The sequence below is a fragment of the Balaenoptera ricei genome, chromosome 10 (genome assembly GCF_028023285.1).
Source record: "Balaenoptera ricei isolate mBalRic1 chromosome 10, mBalRic1.hap2, whole genome shotgun sequence".
Taxonomy (NCBI): Eukaryota; Metazoa; Chordata; class Mammalia; order Artiodactyla; family Balaenopteridae; genus Balaenoptera; species Balaenoptera ricei.
Genome location: NC_082648.1, coordinates 66,384,766 through 66,403,687, shown reverse-complemented (window position 1 = coordinate 66,403,687; position 18,922 = coordinate 66,384,766). Strand labels below are relative to the sequence as shown.

The 18,922-nt window shown below is 35.8% G+C and overlaps 1 protein-coding gene across 2 annotated transcripts in view; it reads right to left on the bottom strand.

Moving 5' to 3' along the window:
- Positions 1 to 18,922, bottom strand: part of SYT1 (synaptotagmin 1) — a 1,196,932-nt gene that overhangs the window by 701,427 nt on the left and 476,583 nt on the right. For both annotated transcript variants that reach the window (XM_059934706.1, XM_059934708.1), the window contains one exon: positions 12,828 to 12,867. The gene's annotated coding sequence lies outside the window, so the exon portion shown is untranslated. The remainder of the gene's footprint in view (positions 1 to 12,827; positions 12,868 to 18,922) is intronic.

Genomic DNA, 18,922 nt, shown 5'->3' with positions numbered 1-18,922 from the left:
CAAACTTAGAAGCTTTTCACAGCAAATGAAACCATAAACAAAAAGACAACCCAGGGACTGGGAGAAAATATTGGCAAATGATGCAGCCAACAAGGGCTTAATTTCCAAAATACACAAACAGCTCATACAATTCAATAACAAAAAACTAAACAACCCAATCAAAAAATGGGCAGAAGACTTAAATAGACAATTCTCCAAAGAAGACATACAGATGGTCAATAGGCACATGAAAAGATGCTCATCATTGCTAATTATTAGAGAAATTAAAAAAAAAAAAAAAAAAAAAGAATCCACCTGCCAGTGCAGGGGACATGGGTTCAAGCCCTGGTCCGGGAAGATCCCACATGCTGCGGAGCAACTAAGCCTGTGCACCACAACTACCGAGCCTGCGTTCTAGAGCCCTCATGCCACAACTACTGAGCCCACATGCCACAACTACTGAAGCCCGCGTGCCTACGGCCCGTGATCGACAACAAGAGTAGCCACTGCAATGAGAAGCCCGTGCACCACAGTGAAGAGTAGTCCCTGCTCACCGCAACTAGAGAAAGCCCACGCACAGCAACAAAGACTCAACGCAGCCAAAAATAAATAAATAAAATTAATAAATTTATTAAAAAAAAAAACCGGGCTTCCCTGGTGGTGCAGTGGTTGAGAATCTGCCTGCCAGTGCAGGGGACACGGGTTTGAGCCCTGGTCTGGGAAGATCCAACATGCCTCGGAGCAACTAGGCCCGTGAGCCACAATTACTGAGCCTGCGCGTCTGGAGCCTGTGCTCCGCAACAAGAGAGGCCGTGATAGAGAGGCCCGCGCACCGCGATGAAGAGTGGCCCCCACTTGCCGCAACTAGAGAAAGCCCTCGCACAGAAACGAAGACCCAACACAGCCATAAATAAAAATAAATAAATAATTATTTGATTAAAAAAAAAAAAAAAACCTACAATGAGGCACCACCTCACACTGGTCAGAATGGCCATCACTGATTCACTTTGTTATACAGCAGAAACTAACACACCATTGTAAAGCAATTATACTCCAATAAAGATGTTTAAAAAAAATTCTGCAGATAACAAATGCTGGAGAAGGTGTGGAGGAAAGGGAACCCTCCTACGCTGTTGGTGGGAATGTAAATTGGTGCAACCACTATGGAAAATGGTATGGAGGTTCCTCAAAAAACTAAAAAATGAGTTGCCATAGGATCTAGCAATCCCACTCCTGGGTATATACCCAGACAAAACTATAATTCGAAAAGATACATGCACCTCTATGTTCATAGCAACACTATTTATAATAGCCAAGACATGGAAACAACAGATGAATGGATAAAGAAGATGTGGTATATATATATATATATACACACACACAATGAAATATTACTCAGCCATTGAAAAGAATAATATAATACCATTTGCAGCAACATGGATGGACCTAGAGATTATCATACTAAGCGAAGTAAGTCAGAAAGAGAAAGACAAATACTACAGGATATCACTTATATGTGGAATCTAAAATATGACACAAATGAACATATCTATGAAACAGGAACAGACTCAGAGACATAGAGAACAGCCTCATCATTGTCAAGGGGAAGGGTAGGGGGGAGGAAAGGGGAGTTTGGGATTAATAGATGCAAATTATTATATATAGGATGAATAAACAACAAGGTCCTACTATTCAATATCCTATAATAAACCATAATGGAAAAGAATATAAAAAAGAATATATATATGTATAAGTAAGTCACTTTGTTGTACAGCAGAAATTAGCACAACATTGTAAATCAACTACACTTCAATAAAATAAAAAAATAATAATACCTGCTTTAAAGAATTGTTTTGAGGATTACAAAACTTTGAATATTAGAGCATTTAGAATTTTTGGCACACATTTAGTGTTCAGTAAATATTGGATCATGTTTACTGTTGTGAAGTTGCTCGGCTTTATTCTAGAATTCACAAGTAAGTAAAGATATGTCTGTAAGCCAAATGGCTACCCTAGTTTTATATCCCCTTTTCTGATGAACAAACCTGTGCATAATATCAAAATTCATTCTTTACAAGGAAGGAGCAATGTATTTTAACCTTCAAAAATAAAAGTCCATAGCTTCTTCCTGATGCTCCCAAATCTCTCAAAGGTCACAAATGCCTAGAGATGAAACCAGATGAAACCTGAGAACATTTGGATAGAACTCCCTTAGGTAACAAAATTATGCCAATTTCTACCCTTTGTAATGAGCAACATTTACAATCACACTATCAGAATACCTGAGGAATAGGAGATCATATAGGTCATACTCATTTTTTCTGATGAGCAAACTGAAGTTTCAGTAGAGAGCTTTCATAATAGATGTTTGATATACAACTCTTAGGGTTTAATCTAAATTCTATTACATTAAGAAGAAATAACTCAGAGCAGTACACTTTCTATTTGCTTAGACCCAAACTAAAATGGTTTCAGCACGAGTAGACTTAAAAATTCAACATATATAACAATACTCAAATGCTAGAGAATACTCAAACACTTGTAAATAGGATGTCAACTGAATAAATCTCTCTTGAACACATGTGTTTTACATAAAACCCAATATGCCTATACATAAACGTGGTTGCATTTAACATCATGAGAACAGTGCATCGCTTTTATGAATTAACTTTTTGCCTTTACATGCAGATCATCATCCCAAATAAAACTGAAAGTGGATATGGTTGTAGTTGAAATGACGGAAACAGTAGCATATGATTTTTATATTAGGAGTATTTGGTAAAGCAAAATAATCTTCAAACTTCTATGTCTTCATGCAACTGTAAGTAATTTAACATTATGATCTCTACGATTTTTCAGTTTTAACTAACTAAAATGAACCATCTAAACTGAACCGTATGTAATTAAGTGAAGAGAAGTTATTTGAGGGTCTTTTTTGCACTGACCACTCATTACTCATACTGAGGGCCTACTATCCACAACTGACACAACTGAATTTCACAAAAACTTTTCTGCTATTTCCCTATACAAGAAATTTGTCTCCAAATTTTATGCTGCTTTTTTCTCTCACTTGCTTTCTTTCTCTACTCATGGTTTTCTCTCCCCTTGTAGGAATTGATAACCATAGGGTGGCAGTACCTTTAGCCAACACACTACTCGTATCAAAAGGAAATTGCTCTTACTCTTGTGAATGTTTGGCAAAAATACCTGCTAGGAAAGCTTATGTCCTTTTATTAGGATGCCTGAATTCTAAATAGTAAACAGCAGTCACTTAATTATTTTTAAATAGCATCAGTTACATATTTCTAATTCTTTAGGAGACCTTGGGAATAATACAAGGCTGATTTTCATGCCAGAGATTTATGTATTCATTTTCTAATTAGCAGGTATCATCATTTGCTGTAAAAACCCGAACTGATATGCAGTAGCATCTGATTCAAATACTATCACATTTGCAAATGTCTATGTAATATTGATAAGGCTAAAGTCAGTAGGTTGGTTTTTTAAAAACCTTAGTCATATTTTACATCAAGTAGGTGTAAGTGTATTTTTATATGCAGTAATAGCACTTAAGAATAATCCTGGATTGAATAAGCATCAACTTCTTCCTAGATTAGCTTAGTGCATGAGGCCTACTGAGCCATTCACTTTTATTGAAGGATAGAAGAGTATCAGTCCCTACAGAATAGAGAATTAGCTCTTGCCTTGTAGCAAAGCTTTTTCCTGGTTTCTCTTCACAATGGGATTCCTTTAACCATGCCTTTTTCTAATGCAACCAGAGAGTAAAGTGGCAGTCAGAAGAAGAAAATTAAATCTATTGAAATGAAATCATCATGTGTGCTTGGCTTTAGCTTCTCACAGTAGGGTGATCTGACATGATTAATCTTCAACGATAGACCCCCTCTGGGGATCCATGGAAATTCCTCTGAGTATTAAAGTATATACTTTCTGGAATGGAAGTAATAGCTGTCATTCATGAAAATATATTTTTTTAATGTTACCTAAAAAGATGTAATATCTGATACATGAATCTTATGATAGAATAAAATGTTCCTTCAGTCTTCAACTTTTTTCATTTAAGATAGTTTATACTTGTCACTTTACAGCACATTTTATTACTTAAAACAAATTTTTTAAAGCAGAAATAAAAAGATGTGGGAGAGATACTGTATAACTTTCCCCTGGAATTTAACAAATTAGCAACTCATTTAGAGAAAAGAAATAAAATGGTTAACTGGGTGTTTTCTAGCCTGGAAAGACTAAATCTCATATTTCCATTTTGTTTTTTAAGCTAATTTTTTTCTGAGATATTTCAGAGTGAGTATGCCAGGATTTTTACTTAGCATTAATTTAGGAAAATGGGGAAAGATGCTAAGAATATATGATTTTTTTTTAAACCAGATGTTAGCAGAACCTCAGTATGTTCAGGACACCTAAAGAACCAGTGAATCAACTTCTACTAGGAGGTAAGCAGTAAAGGATTTGAAAGATCTTTTCTCCCACGATAGAAGTAAGAAAAGTTGACACAAAATAAAAACCATACTTCTCTGTGGGATTTGGAAAAGGCATTTGCAAAGAAACCTTGATAAACTGAATTCCAAGGAGTTATCAGCCTTCATAGTTGAGCAAGGTATAATGACAGCTTCTACAGAGTTCCTAGAAAAGATGTATAGACTGAGAAGAAAGTTCTAAAATCTTTGGTCCAAGTTTCCACCTTTAAAAGCTAGATAACAACAACAAAAAGACCAAACTGAACCCAAAGTAAGCAGAAGAGAGTAAATAATAAAAATAAAATCAGAAAATTATAAAATAAAAAATAGAGAAAAATCAATCACACTAAAAACCAATTTGTAGGAAAAAAGAACAAAATTGATAAAACTCTAGCTACAATGAACAACAACAACAAAAGAGAAAATACCAATTGCCAATATCAGGAATAAAGAGGAAGTATTACTATAGATTCTACAGGCATTCGAAGAATAATAAGGAAATATTATGAACAATCTTATGTCAATAAATTTGACAATTCAGATGTAACCAACAAATTCCTTGAAAAACACAAGTTACCAAAACTAATCCAACAACAAATAGATTTTGAATAGCCTTACACCTTAAATAACTTGAATTCATAATTTAAAATTGTCCCACAAGTAAAATATTAGGCCCAAAAGACTTCACTGTTGAATTCTACACCACATTTAAAAAACTATATAGTCATTTCAATAGGTGTGGAAACAGCATTTGATCATATTCCATGCCCATTCATGATAAAAATTCTCAACAAACTGAGAATCTAAGGGAAATTCTTCAATCTGATAAAGGTCACCTTGAGAAAAAAAAAATCTACAATCAATATCATAGTTAATAATTAAGTACTTTCCTTTCTAAAGAAACAGGCAAGCTTGTCCGTTCTCACTACTTCTAATAATACTGTAATGGAGTTCCCATTCAGTGCAATAAAACAAGTAAAAAAAATATATATATAGTAAAGATTAAAGATTAATATAGTATTTTTTCATGGACAACATAACTTACTCCATAATAAATTTTAAAAATGTATTAGAAAGAAGAAATGCTATAACTACTAAACAAATTAGTAGTTCATAAGGACACTATACAAAAATTAATTGCATTTTTATAAACTACAAACAGTTGGATAATGAAACTTAGAAACCAATATCATTCTTAATAACAAAAAAATAGATATACTGAATAAAGAATATTTAATATCTCTACACTGAAAAAACTATAAAACACTGTTGGAAGAAACTAAGGAAAAAATAAGTTGAGAAATATTACATTTTATTAATTGGATGACCCAACCTTATTAATATTCCAATCAAAATCCCAGCAAGCACTCTCCCTCCTTGCTTCCCTCTCTCCCTCTCTGCCTCCCTCCCTACCTCTGGTAGAAACAAAACAAGCTGACTTTAAAATATGTATGAAATTATTAAGTGCAAAGGACATCAAATAACCTAAATAGTCTTGAAAGAACACACTTATGCTACTTAATTTTAAAAATTACGCTTAAACTACAGCAGTCAAATGGTATGGTGTGGCATAAGGATTGACAAGTAGATCAGTACAACAGAATAGAGTGTCCAGAAATAGACAAACACATATGGTCCATGGATTTTTCACAAAGTGGCAAAGCAATTCAGTGGGGAAAGGAAATTTTTCAAAAAATTATCTGGAACAACTGGATATCCACGTGGAACATAATGAACCCTAACTCCTATCTTATGCATTCACAAAATTTCAAAATTAGTAGGAGAATACATTCAGAATCTTCGGGTAGCAAAGATTTCTTAGAACTAAAATGGCAATAAACATAAAATAATAAATTGGACATCATCAAAATTATAAATTTCTACTCTTTAAAAGACAATATTAAAATAAAAATAAGCCACGGATTATATATTTACATATCCATTATATATATTTATATATAATTGTCTCACATCTCAATAAAGTTACAAATAACTCAAAAAGTAGACAAAAGATTTGAACAGACTTTTCACAGAAGAAGTCGTATAATACAATAAGCACATAGAAAGATGCTCATCATCACTAGTAATCAGGGGAAATCAAATTACAACCACAAAGTAAAACTCACTAGGATGGCTAAAATTATAAACACAATTGCAAGTGTTATGAAAATGCGAGACAACTGGAACTCTTGTTCACTGCTGGGAGAGGTGTAAAATCTTACGACTGCTTTGACAAGCAGTTTGGCAATTTCTTCCAAACTCAGACATATAACAAAGCATGTGAGCAAATAATTCCACTCTTAAGTTTCTACCCAAGAAAAATGAAAATATTATGTCTACAGAAAGATTTGTATAAGAATTTTCACAGGAGATTTATGAGCCAAAAATTTGGGAGTGGGTGTTGGGTAGGGGTAGAAATGTCCATCAACAGGTGGATGTACAAACAAATTTTGGTATATTTATATTCATCCAATGGCATGCTATTCAGCAATGAAAACTAACCAACTGTTGATACGTTCACCATCACAGATTAATTTTTAAAAGACGATAAGCAAAATAAGCCAAACACAAAATGTATACATTGTATGATTCCCCTTATATGAAGCTCAAGAACAGGCCAGAGGATTATGGTGTTGGAAATCAGCAAAGTGGTTGTTTGGGTGGGGGATTGCCTGAAAGGAGCATGAAAAAAGTATGATGGAAATTTTCTTTATGTTGATTGGGGTGGTGTTTGTACTGGTGTATACGTTTGTCAAAACACATCATACTGTACAGTTAAGAACTGTGCATTAACTGTATATAAATACTACCCTCAAAATAAAATGTTTAACAATTCTGGTTAATATTCTCCTTTCCTTTTTTCATCTACTACATCACTGAATACTCTCGTAAAGAAGGAAATGTAAAAAGTGAGGACAGAGTCAAATACATGCTCATAGTGTCCTCTCTCATTGCTTTCTCTTTCATTCTCTAAATAATTTAATCAGTGCTTAATATGTGCTGGGCTTTGTATTAATCACTAGGTATAAAAGTCCATTAATATATGATTCCTACACCCTAAGTGTTTAAGGTCTGAAAACACACCATTAATTAATCCAAATACCCTCTACCCCACCCAGCTCACACCAGTTTGTGGATTCTAATGAATTTTATTTAAACAGTGTGTCACAAACACCTCTTGGATTCTCAGCCAACAACTCCCAAATGATAGGTAGCCTCCTTCCTTTGTCTCTGGAGGTAGTTTGGTATGAGAGAAGGAATATCTCAAGTGTAATTCTTTGCACTGCCTGAATCTGACTGCTGTTCCTTGTATCTCTATCAGAAACTGTCCTGTGACCTCAGGCTGATAAATATGGATACTGCACTCACATTCCAGTCCTGAGACTGGAAAGAGGCAAGGGCAAGAGTATGAAACACCTATGCACTAGCCTATAAATATTTTAAGTTTTGTCATAAAAGCTATGGTGGCCATTACAATTATGTGTGTTGGGGGGGAGGCCATTACACTTTTTAAGCAGGAGAAAGACAAGGTCAGTCTTGCCTTACGAGACATCACTATGGTCACAATGTGAGGAAGACTTGAGGAAGAGATATTGAACATAGGAGGACCAATTTAAGGCTGTGAACTCACACAGTTCAAGAAGCCATGAGGGACTAAATTAAAACAGGGGAGTGGATTGGAGCTGTGAGAAATATTAAGGAAGAAGACTATGTAAGAGGTGATAATGGAGGTTACAAAGCAATTTTCTAAGATGTTTCCTATGTTTCTGGCTTGAATGATGAGTGGATAATAGGGCCACTTTCTAAGACAGAATGTAAAAATCCATTTTTTTTTTTGAAATCTGGGGAAGGCGTTCAGTTCAGTGCTGGACTATTGAGTTCCAAATGACTGTGGAATATCCCATGGAGGTTTGCATCAAGTAGCTGGTTAGTCCAAAGTATAGGAGAGAAAGCTGACCTGGGGGTTGGTTTGTGTTGGGAATAACCTGCTTGTTAATGGCAGTTGAAGCTACTGAGACCATCCGAGGGGGATAGAGGGTATGAACAGCAGTGGGACAAGGAAACAACACTGAATAACTTGGACTTTTAAATGGTTAAAAAGAGATAAGCCCACAATAACCATCCTAGAAAGAGCAGCCAATAAAGTCAGAGGAAGATCAGAAAAGTTGCTATAAAAGCCAAAGGAGAAGGATGAAGAAAAAGTTACTCAATGCTGCACATTGGCTGATTAGTCTTCCCAAGGGACATTATGAAAGGAGTACCCATTCAGTCCAGGTCAACACTTAATGGACCACTTGGTAGGAACTGTTATCTAGCAGAAAGTAGAAATGGAAATATATAATTTTTACCATGGCTGACCCTATATCCTTCCAAAAGCCTCTTTCTTTAATATTCTATTTGGTTCTATGGATAAGTTTTATCTTCCATATACCACCATGACCCAACAAACTGGGCATCTGCTACCTCCATTTCACAGAGGACTAACAGAGAAACTTAATAAACTACCTAGATTTTAAATGGCAGAGCAAGGCTTTAAAATAAGTCTAAGTCCAAGCCATTTTCTACTGTATCATGACACAGCATCTCTCTTACCTCTACCACCATCTTTTTAAGAGGAGGTGCTCAGTAAAAATAGTAAGCTTGGCAAAGGGGATTGCAAATATTTGAACCCATAAATCATAAGTCAAAGTGTTACCATATGTTCTTCCTTCATAATAATAATGTCTTGGGAAAGGATACCAAAATTGATGTCAGTCATCTTTCTTTTTCCTTAAGAAAATCTGAGAAAATGTATAAATAAATAAACAGCTAACAATTACTGGGTACTTGCTGTGGCCGAAATAGTTTTAAGCACTTTACATGTTAGAAACTCCTTTAATCCTCCAACAGCGCTATAAGATAGGTATTATTACTCTTTCAACCATAGAGACGAGGACGCTAAAACCAAAGGGAAGAAGTGCTGTGTCCAAGTACATTTCCATAGCTGCTACCAAGTGTGTGCATGCAGGGAACTTGGGATTCCATTCCAAGCAGTCTAGATCCAGTGACGGTACTCAGAAGAGCAAAGTCATGCTGTGTAATGAGCATTTCCTGAGACCTGGGAGAACCACCCTGAACTCATCTGCCTCAGAACAGTATCCAGATGTTGTACTACCTGAAGTTCATTATTAGAGCCTTGTTCCTTTGGGATAAGCTTTCCTTGGTCCAGACATCATCCACCAATATCAACTCACTTTTACCTTTCTGTGAATTAGATTAAAAAAGAGGCAGCTAGTGATGGAGTCAGCCAGTGATGTGTAGAACAGAGAGACAGGAGAGGGATAAAATGGAGAGATAAATAACGTGAGATGTTTGCCTAGGGGCTTTTCTGGCTTAAACAGTTTCTCATAAACAGATAAGAAGGAAGTGGCAGAGCTCAGCCCTAGAATTCAAGCTTCAATTTTAGCTGTTAATCTACCCAATAGAGCAAAACTTCTTTCCCTTTTTATTTGTTCTGCTGCTTAAGTTTCCTAACTGTGCGGGCATACTTATTCATCTTAATTTAATATTCTGCTTGTGAGACTGGATTTTTGGCAAACCATGACTAATTACCTTTGGTCTCTAGGAAGCAGGATAACAGTGTCCATAGCTCTACAGATTTCAGTTGCAAAATCAAAGGAAGCTCATAGAGTTTGGCTGGTTGTTTACAGTTAACTAAGAAAGGAAATGGTCTAATTTGTCAGATAAGAAAACATGATCTGTCCTTTCAATGTGTACCTGTTAAAATAGAGCATGCACACATCCTATTATCAGTGTTCTGAAAATGATTCAGCTCTATCCTTTATGCCTTTTTTCACATCTTTTTGTCATTTTGGTGTTCTCTGGCACTCCTACTTAGAAAGAGGAAAGGAGGAAAAAAAATCAAGATCTGAAACTTCAACCAAGTCTTTTTAACAATTAATAGCTCTAGGAAAAGTTGGGGTTTTTTGTTTGTTTGGTTGTTGGTTTTTTGAAGAGGGTTAGGTAGAAACTGCAAATGTTGGTTTAAAATAAGTAAGACTGTTAAATCTCCAAAATGCTTCTTCTATATGATATTTAATATCACAGAAAACCAAAAGACAGATTTCCAAGTGGATAAGTAAAATGTTTCAAGTTTCGGAAATGACATCTTAAATTATATCCTTGATTTGAAATTTTATTATATTTTCTAGTAAAATCATTGTGTTTTCCTCAAGGAGTGAAGATGAAGTTAAAGAATGCATTTGTTGGAGTCATAAAGCAGTAAAATTGACTGTAGCAGAGTAACCAGAAGATATCCCCTCATCAGAACTATTCTCTCCAATAGTACATGTACACTCCTTTACTTAATAAGCTCTATCATCTTAATCTTTAAAGCTAATGGCTCATTGACCTGTGCCTTCTTCAGCTTCTACAGTAAGACCAAGGCTACCTGGGCAACACAAGAAACAGGAAGAAGATGGTCCTGCCATCGGTGGCAAAAGCTCTGAAACCATTTATATCTAGACAAAGGTGCATAGTATCCATCCTAACATTTCCCAACTTCCCCATGGAGTTAGGTTCAGATTTTCTTGCTCCATCTAAGCTGTTATTACTGTTAATGTTCTTGTTGATAACTTAGAGGGGCAAAGTTAAAATATAATGATGTGAAGAAAACAATTAAAAAGTGATTTCTAACTTTAAGACTGGTGATACCAATATTATAAATTGGAAGTCCATGCAGAAACATGTCTTCCTCTGCTTAAAATCCTTCGGTGCCTCCTGTATTGCTTACAGAATAAAGTCCAAATTCCTTACCATGGCATTAAATGCTTTTTATAATCTATCTGCAACCACTTTTCCAGTCTCATCTCTTCCATTACCTTACACTGACCCTCTACTACTACTGGAGAAAACATTTGGCTCTTCCTGGAGTAGATCATGGACTTTTATTGTCTTGCCTTTGTACCTACCTTCTGCTAAATAAAGTCCTGTTGGTGAAAAGAAAAGCATCACCTGGTGATTAAACGAGCATGGGCTCTGCCATTAGACCACCAGTGTTTAAATGCTGGCCACATCACATGTTAGCGATGTGACTTCGCTTGAAATCTACATCTCAGTTTTCTTATGCATAAAATTAAGGAAATAATTATGCTTCTTTCATAGGATTGTTAATTCTTATAAAGATCTCAGAAGGGTACTTCCCCCATCTGTGATGCTTTTTTTGAATTAATGATTTGATTTTCCACTTTTATTCATACCTCTTTTATTATATTTTATTCATATGTTATCAATTTGGACATTACTGGTGTTTGTGTCTTGATAACCTTTGTATCTACAGTGCCTAAAACACATGTAACATACTTAACATTGATTAATTTCATGACAAATATAGCTGTAGTAATGTGTTATTTTTAAGAAAAAATAAAACCATATTGTTAGGATTGTGTTATTTAAAGTATAAAGGGTGTGCATGCCATAAAGAACCAGTAGGTTAAGTATCAAATAATTTGGGATCATCTAAGAGTGATGGGATGAGTGATTTTTATTTTCTTCTTTATGGTTTTCTGTACTATGCAAATTATTTATAATACTGTTAATATGAAAATAGTATAAATATTTTAAAGTTTTATTTTACTGTTAGAATTTAGTCATATTAGGAATACTTAACATGAGATCTAACCTCTTAACAAATTCTTAAGTGTACAACATATTATTGTGGATTATAGGTACAATATTGTACAGCAGATCCTTAGAGCATATTCATCTTGTTGAACTAAAACTATATGCCCATCGATTGGTAACTCATCATTTCCCCCTACCCCTAGCTCCTGGCAATCACCATTCTAGTCTTTGGTTCTATCAATTTGACTATTTTAGATACCTCATTTAAGTGGAATCACACAGTATTTGTCTTATTATGACTGGCTTATTTCCCTTAGCCTAATGTCCTCAAGATACTGGGACTAACATATATACACTATTGATACCATGTATAAAATCTGTAACTAGGGACTTCCCTGGTGGCGCAGTGGTTAAGAATCTGCCTGCCAATGCAGGGGACACGGGTTCGAGCCCTGGTCCGGGAAGATTCCACATGCCACGGAGCAACTAAGCCCGTGAGCCACAACTACTGAGCCTGCGCTCTAAAGCCCGCAAGCCACAAGTACTGAGCCCACATACTTGACTGAAGCCCACGCGCCTAGAGCCCGCGCTCTGTGACAAGAGAAGCCACCACAATGAGAAGCCCGCGCACCGCAAGGAGGAGTAGCCCCCGCTTGCCGCAACTAGAGAAAGCCTGTGCGCAGCAACAAAGACCCAATGCAGCCATAAGTAAATACATTTATATTAAAAAAAAATAGATAACTAATGAGAACTTACTGTATAGCTCAGGGAAATCTCCTCAATGCTCTGTTGTGACCTAAATGGGAAGGAAATCCAAAAAAAGAGGTGATATATGTATATGTATAGCTGATTCACTTTGCTGTACAGTAAAAACTAACACAATATTGTAAAGCAACTATACTCCAATAAAAATTAACTTTAAAAAATGAATTAAAAAAAAGATTCATCCATGTTGTTGCATATTGCAAAATTTCGCTCTTTTTAAAGGCTGGATGGTATTCCATTGTATGTATATACCACATTTTCCTTATCCATTCATCCATCAATGGACATCTAGGTTGTTGCTAGATCTTGGCTATTGTGAATAGTGCTACAATGAACTTGAGAATGCTAATATGTACAGAATGAGAGAAAATATTTACAAACCATATATCTGATAAGGGAGTTAATCTCCAAATATATAAGAAAATGATACAAATATTGAAAATGTTTTAACATTCTGACTCATTGGAGCTTAAACTAAAGTAGAATCAAGTTAAAGAGGCTAATGAGATAGATGGGGGAATTGAGTCTATAATTTGCTTGGAACTGGTGGTCAGCCATGATTTATTATGTCTATTTCATTTCAAAATATGATTGCCCTGTTCCCTGAAGAAGGTATTTTTACCAGCATGACACTACAGTTTACAAACCATAACTACAGTAAAACTTAGTCTTATGAATTGAACAAAGAAAGGAGAAACCATCCAAGCCAACAAAAATAGTAAAGTATCTTCTGGAGCTAACTGGAAAAGTTAGAAGAGATGGGGTGATGGGGAACAGTGAAAAACTGGAATGCAATGATCTGCTAATGATGAAACATGTGGGGAAATGGAGTGAGATGCAGTGGCTTCTGCCCAATGACCGTGTCTATTTACTTTAATGATTCCTTTCCCTTGCTTCCACTCTTACTTTTTCTGATGTTTCCTTTTTCATTTTTCTTCATGGAATGTCTTTGGTTTTTCTTCTTCTTCTACAACATTCTTATTCTGTCCAGTGAATACTCTGTACTTCTCTACTCTCCTCAAATCTCTGAATTCTCCTTCTCACCCTCAACTGATGCCACTGATTGGGTACCACCTTGATTTGTATTTACTAACCCTTCCTTTATCTTTAACTTCAGTTTTTTTCTTTCTTTCTACTTACAATGGAAGAAATAACTCCTCTACCTGTGTTTGGAATCCCATCTGTTTGTCCTCTCAAAAACTTTGTTGTTTCCAACCTAAATGTCTATCAACAGATGAATAGATAAAGAAGATATGATACATATATACAATGGAAACTACTCAGCCATAAAAAAGAACAAAATAATGCTACTTGCAGCAACATGGATGCAACTAGAGATTATCATACTAAGTAAAGTAAGTCAGAAAGAGAAAGACAAATACCATATGATATCACTTATATGTAAAATCTAAAATTCGGCACAAATGAACCTATCTACAAATCTGAAACAGATTCACAGACATAGAAAACAGACTTGTGATTGCCAAGGGGGAGAGGGGAAGGGAGAGGGATGGACTGGGAATTTGGGGTTAGTAGATGCAAACTATTACATTTAGAATGGATAAACAACAAGGTCTTAATGTATAGCACAGGGAACTATATTCACTATCCTGTGGTAAACCATAATGGAAAAGAACATAAAAAAAGAATGTCTATATGTGTATAACTGAGTCACTTTGCTGTACAGCAGAGACCGGCACAACATTGTAAATCAACTATGCTTCAATTAAAAAAATCTGTGTTGTTTCACTTACCACTTCTCATATTTTCAAACCTGACCTTTCTATCAGCTCCTTCCAATTATCATTTTAACATGATCACATGTTGCCTATATTTAAAAACAAATAAACAGACAAAAACTATCCCTCACTTATCACACCATGGTCTCTTCTCCTCACTACTCTGTTTTTTTTTTTTTCATTAACAGTCAAACTTAGCAATAACCAAAAAGTTGTTTATGCTAAGTGTCTCAGCATCTTCATCCCTCATTCACTTCTCTATAGGTTTCAATTCAGCTTCCCCTCTTTCTATTCCACTGGAACTGCTCTTACCGAGTTCACCAATGGGCTCCATGTTACTCAGTCAAATGGATGTCTCCAAGGACTTATCACTTCAGAACTCAGTTTCATTTGATACAGCTGATCACTCCTTTTTATTAGTAATATGTTCCGCCCTTGCTTTCATGACACCACCTCTCCAGATTTTGTTCCAATATCTCCATCATCTATTCCTTGGTCTCATTATCAGTTCTTCCTTCTGAACGCTACTACTAAATGTTTGAAAACATCAGGAGCCTCTTCTAGATTCTCTTCTTATTCTCTACCTATGGAATGCCTATGGAATGCCATGCACTTCCAGGACTTCACTTATAATCTGAGTGCTGTATTTCTAGAGCTCTCACATTGCTTCTGATTTCAAGATTCGCATATCCAACCATCTGTTTGACATTTGGATAGCTCACAGTCATCTCAGATTTAATATGTAAAAAACCTCTACTCACTCTGTAAATGACACCATCTTCTACCCAATTCAAACTAAAAACCTGGCAGACTCTTCTCTCTCTTCTACTCACATCCACTTAATCACCTAGTACTGATGATTCTACCTTGCAAATGCCTCTCAATTGCATCCACTTCACTCTAGTCTCACTGCTAATAATATTTTCTAAGTCATAAACATTTCTACTGTATTACTATAATAGCCTCCTAACTGGCCCCAGAATTTTTCTTCTTAACCCATTCCTTCTTGGGTATTGCCAAACTCCCGAGACTTCCGTCAAACATGAAGCCCTACAATGTGCTAAATATGGTGTAAACGCTGTAGATACTACAGTGAATTCAATTATGAGCATGAGATCTGCTACAGATAAATTTTAAGCCTCACTAGGGATGGTGGAGAATAGTGGGGGGAGGGGAATAAAGAAGATAAACAGACAAATTATTTGACTAATACCAATTTCACACCTAGCTCAATGTCTTGAAGCATAATAGTCAATGGCCTATAGGCAATTTTATTTCCATCTAGATGTCAAAAATCAAACTCATTCTATTCTCTCTCCAGATATACTAGCACCAGAATATTTATTATCTTACTGCATCTTTGTAACAACTCTGTTAAAAAAAAAAGCAACAATTATCCAACCGTTTAAAGGTAAGGAATTAATGTGTGTAAAAGCCTAAGATTGGAAAATTAACCAGTGTCTCATTTCATGTGAGTTACAATTGTCTCTGTTCAGAGCAAGAGCCTCCAACTTTTGGGTGGGTGACGTGTGTGGTGAGAGGTGTAGTTCACAGGTAGAACTGCAGTCTTCTGTGTGTCATGTGTCATTTGTGTTAAGTTATGTAAAGTCTGGATGCTCATAATTCAGGTGGTGGTATAACATAATTTAGTAAAATTTTAAAGTTGATCAGAACATGGCGATTACTTGGTCCAAACACTCCAGTTGGAAAGACAAGAAATTCAAGTTGAAAGGTTAGATGATTTAACTTGCCTGAGATGACACAATAAGCTTTTGTGAGAGCTGGGACCCAGATCTGACTCTCCTAACTCCAAGGGCAATCCTTATTCAAATACACATGACTCCCAGTTTTCTTTCAGGCTTCTTTGCCTTAGAAAAAGGCTCTCCATACATTTCTTTTAAATTGCAAGCTTGTCATGTGAGCATTAAATATATTTAAATATTGTGAAATCCAACCTGAACTGTTTTAAATTTATCTTGGAATTTTAAGTGTTTATGTATGCAGAAGATGAGCATTGACAAACTCTTTCCAGGGTGTCAGGAACAGATTAATGACATTAATAAAATAAAAAGAGTCAGGAAGTGATACTGAATGACAAGATCTGGCTGGGGCTGCTTGTCTAACTAAATCAAGTCCAGGCTTAAGGCAAACAAACAAAAGGCCAGGCCCAGAAACAGAGTGCTAAGTGGGTTAAGGATTCTGACAGAAAAAGCAGTGCTCTGGCTAGTTGCCAGAGAAAGAAGCATTAGGGCACATTGAAAGGTTCCCCAGAGTGTCTGGATGACTCATTGGGTCCTGTCTTCTCTGATATACCTCATGTTAAAGGAATCGCACCCCTTTTGTGCCAAAATGGAGTACTTCCAAGGTTAGTTCGTCAATAATTTTGGTAAACAAGCCCTGAGAATACACCCTTTGATTGTAGTCATTACATTGTTAACATTTTTAGAGAACACAAGAGTCTGATCAGATGACATTTATCCAAGCTCTTCTCATTGGCCATTGCTCTTGTGGAAGACCTCTCTTTCATGGACCTGAAGCCAGCCTTTAGCTTAATTTGAGGTCCCTTCCCCCTATTCCTCTCCATCTCCTCCCCTGAACAGGGAAAGGAGAAGACTAGAGACCTCAAGATGCTTCAAATCAGCAAAGAACAAAAGGACCAATCAAGATCATCTTTGAGTCTCAACCGCTCTCATTCCCACAGATGTGGCAGTTGTCTCATGTTCCATGACTCTACAGTTTGTCTATTTCACATGTATAATTCCTATGGCTTGAGTTTAGGACTAAAGAGCTTTGTGCGTAGAGGTGATTTAGTCATGTTTGACAAGCCTGATGAGGAAATAATGGGAGTACATTATTGGGTACTAGACATTTAAAGCTTAGAGGCCTTGGGACTGATTGATTTCTCGATGAGTACAGACACTACAAATTGGTTATGTGGTCTTAGTCACAGTAACACGTTTCAGAGGATCATATAGATAGACATGATCTTAGATGCTAGGATTTTCATGAATCTAATGTAATGGCCATTTTCCTTCCTATGTGACTTATGTCTGAGTCAATAAATGGTTTAGGTAGAAGCCATGCTGAGCGGCCTGCATTTTAGTCATATATTAATTTACAATTTATTTAAAGTAATGGAGCTTCCGCACTGCTGGCAGAAGCATGGGCGTCACTAGAACCCTGAGAAGGGGCAGCTGACTCAGCCTACAGGGTCAGGGAAGATTTCCAGAAGGGATTGACACATGAGATGTTCGGGTTCGAGAAAAAACACAAATAAATATGAATTTTTAGTGGGGGAGTGAATTGAACCATTGTACATTGACAATAGGGAGAATCATAGTTCAGTTTTTGATATGTCAAATAAAAATTTAGGTCCTTTGCTAAAGAGGATCTGACTTGTTCTTTTGATGATGATATCAGGATTGAAAAAAAGAGTTTGACTAAAACAAGATGTGAATTACGAACTTGATCTATAATAATTTATTTAAAGAGATGGTGGAAATAGAAAATATTGGGGACAAATGGTCAGGATCTCATAGCACTTTGAAATTAGTTTCTCTTACCAAGGCTTTCTCCAGCATGGAGGAGGTAATTAAGTTATAAAGTATCAAAATCAGATATAAATGCATAGTGGTTCATGGGATAAGGATTCTTAAAATGAGTAATGGTGTTGCAGTCCTTCAATTAGGCACATATTTTGCTATAAAAATATGTAATTCTGCCCTCCCTTTAGAATAAATTGGCCAAAGAAGATTTAGATGAGACTGCTCGGCAAAAGTTATCTACAGTAGTTCATCAAATATAAAGCATATCAGAAGTCTTTGGATTAGTTAGGGGGCTAGTCTGGAACAACATATATAGATCTTCTGAGTATCTATGTTAAATATCTGCATGATGACAATGATACGGATGATGAATGTACACATGATGTACAACTATAATATTTTAAGAGTTCAGAACTTTAATTTTCTATATAAGAAAAAGTAACAGAACTAGCTTAAAGTGAAGTATTTAGGGCTACATACTTTGATAGGGTTTAAGGAGCTACTTAGCATATCATAGACATTTATGATTGTGCATTTACTGAGTAGGTCATGGAAGGTGTTATACCCAGAGTGCTGATTGCAGATGATAATTGCATTAATCACTCTTACTTTTACAAATATAATTCCCTGCCACACTCATTGAAATAAAAGGTCAGATATTTTCCACTATCAAATTCATCCATGCAAGAGATTTGTGAGAAAAAAAAAATACCCAATTAAAGAAATAAAGAAAAAAGCAATCAATTTCGCTTTACATAAAAATAGTCACAATTAATCCTTGGTGTGTATCCTGGTTTTCTAT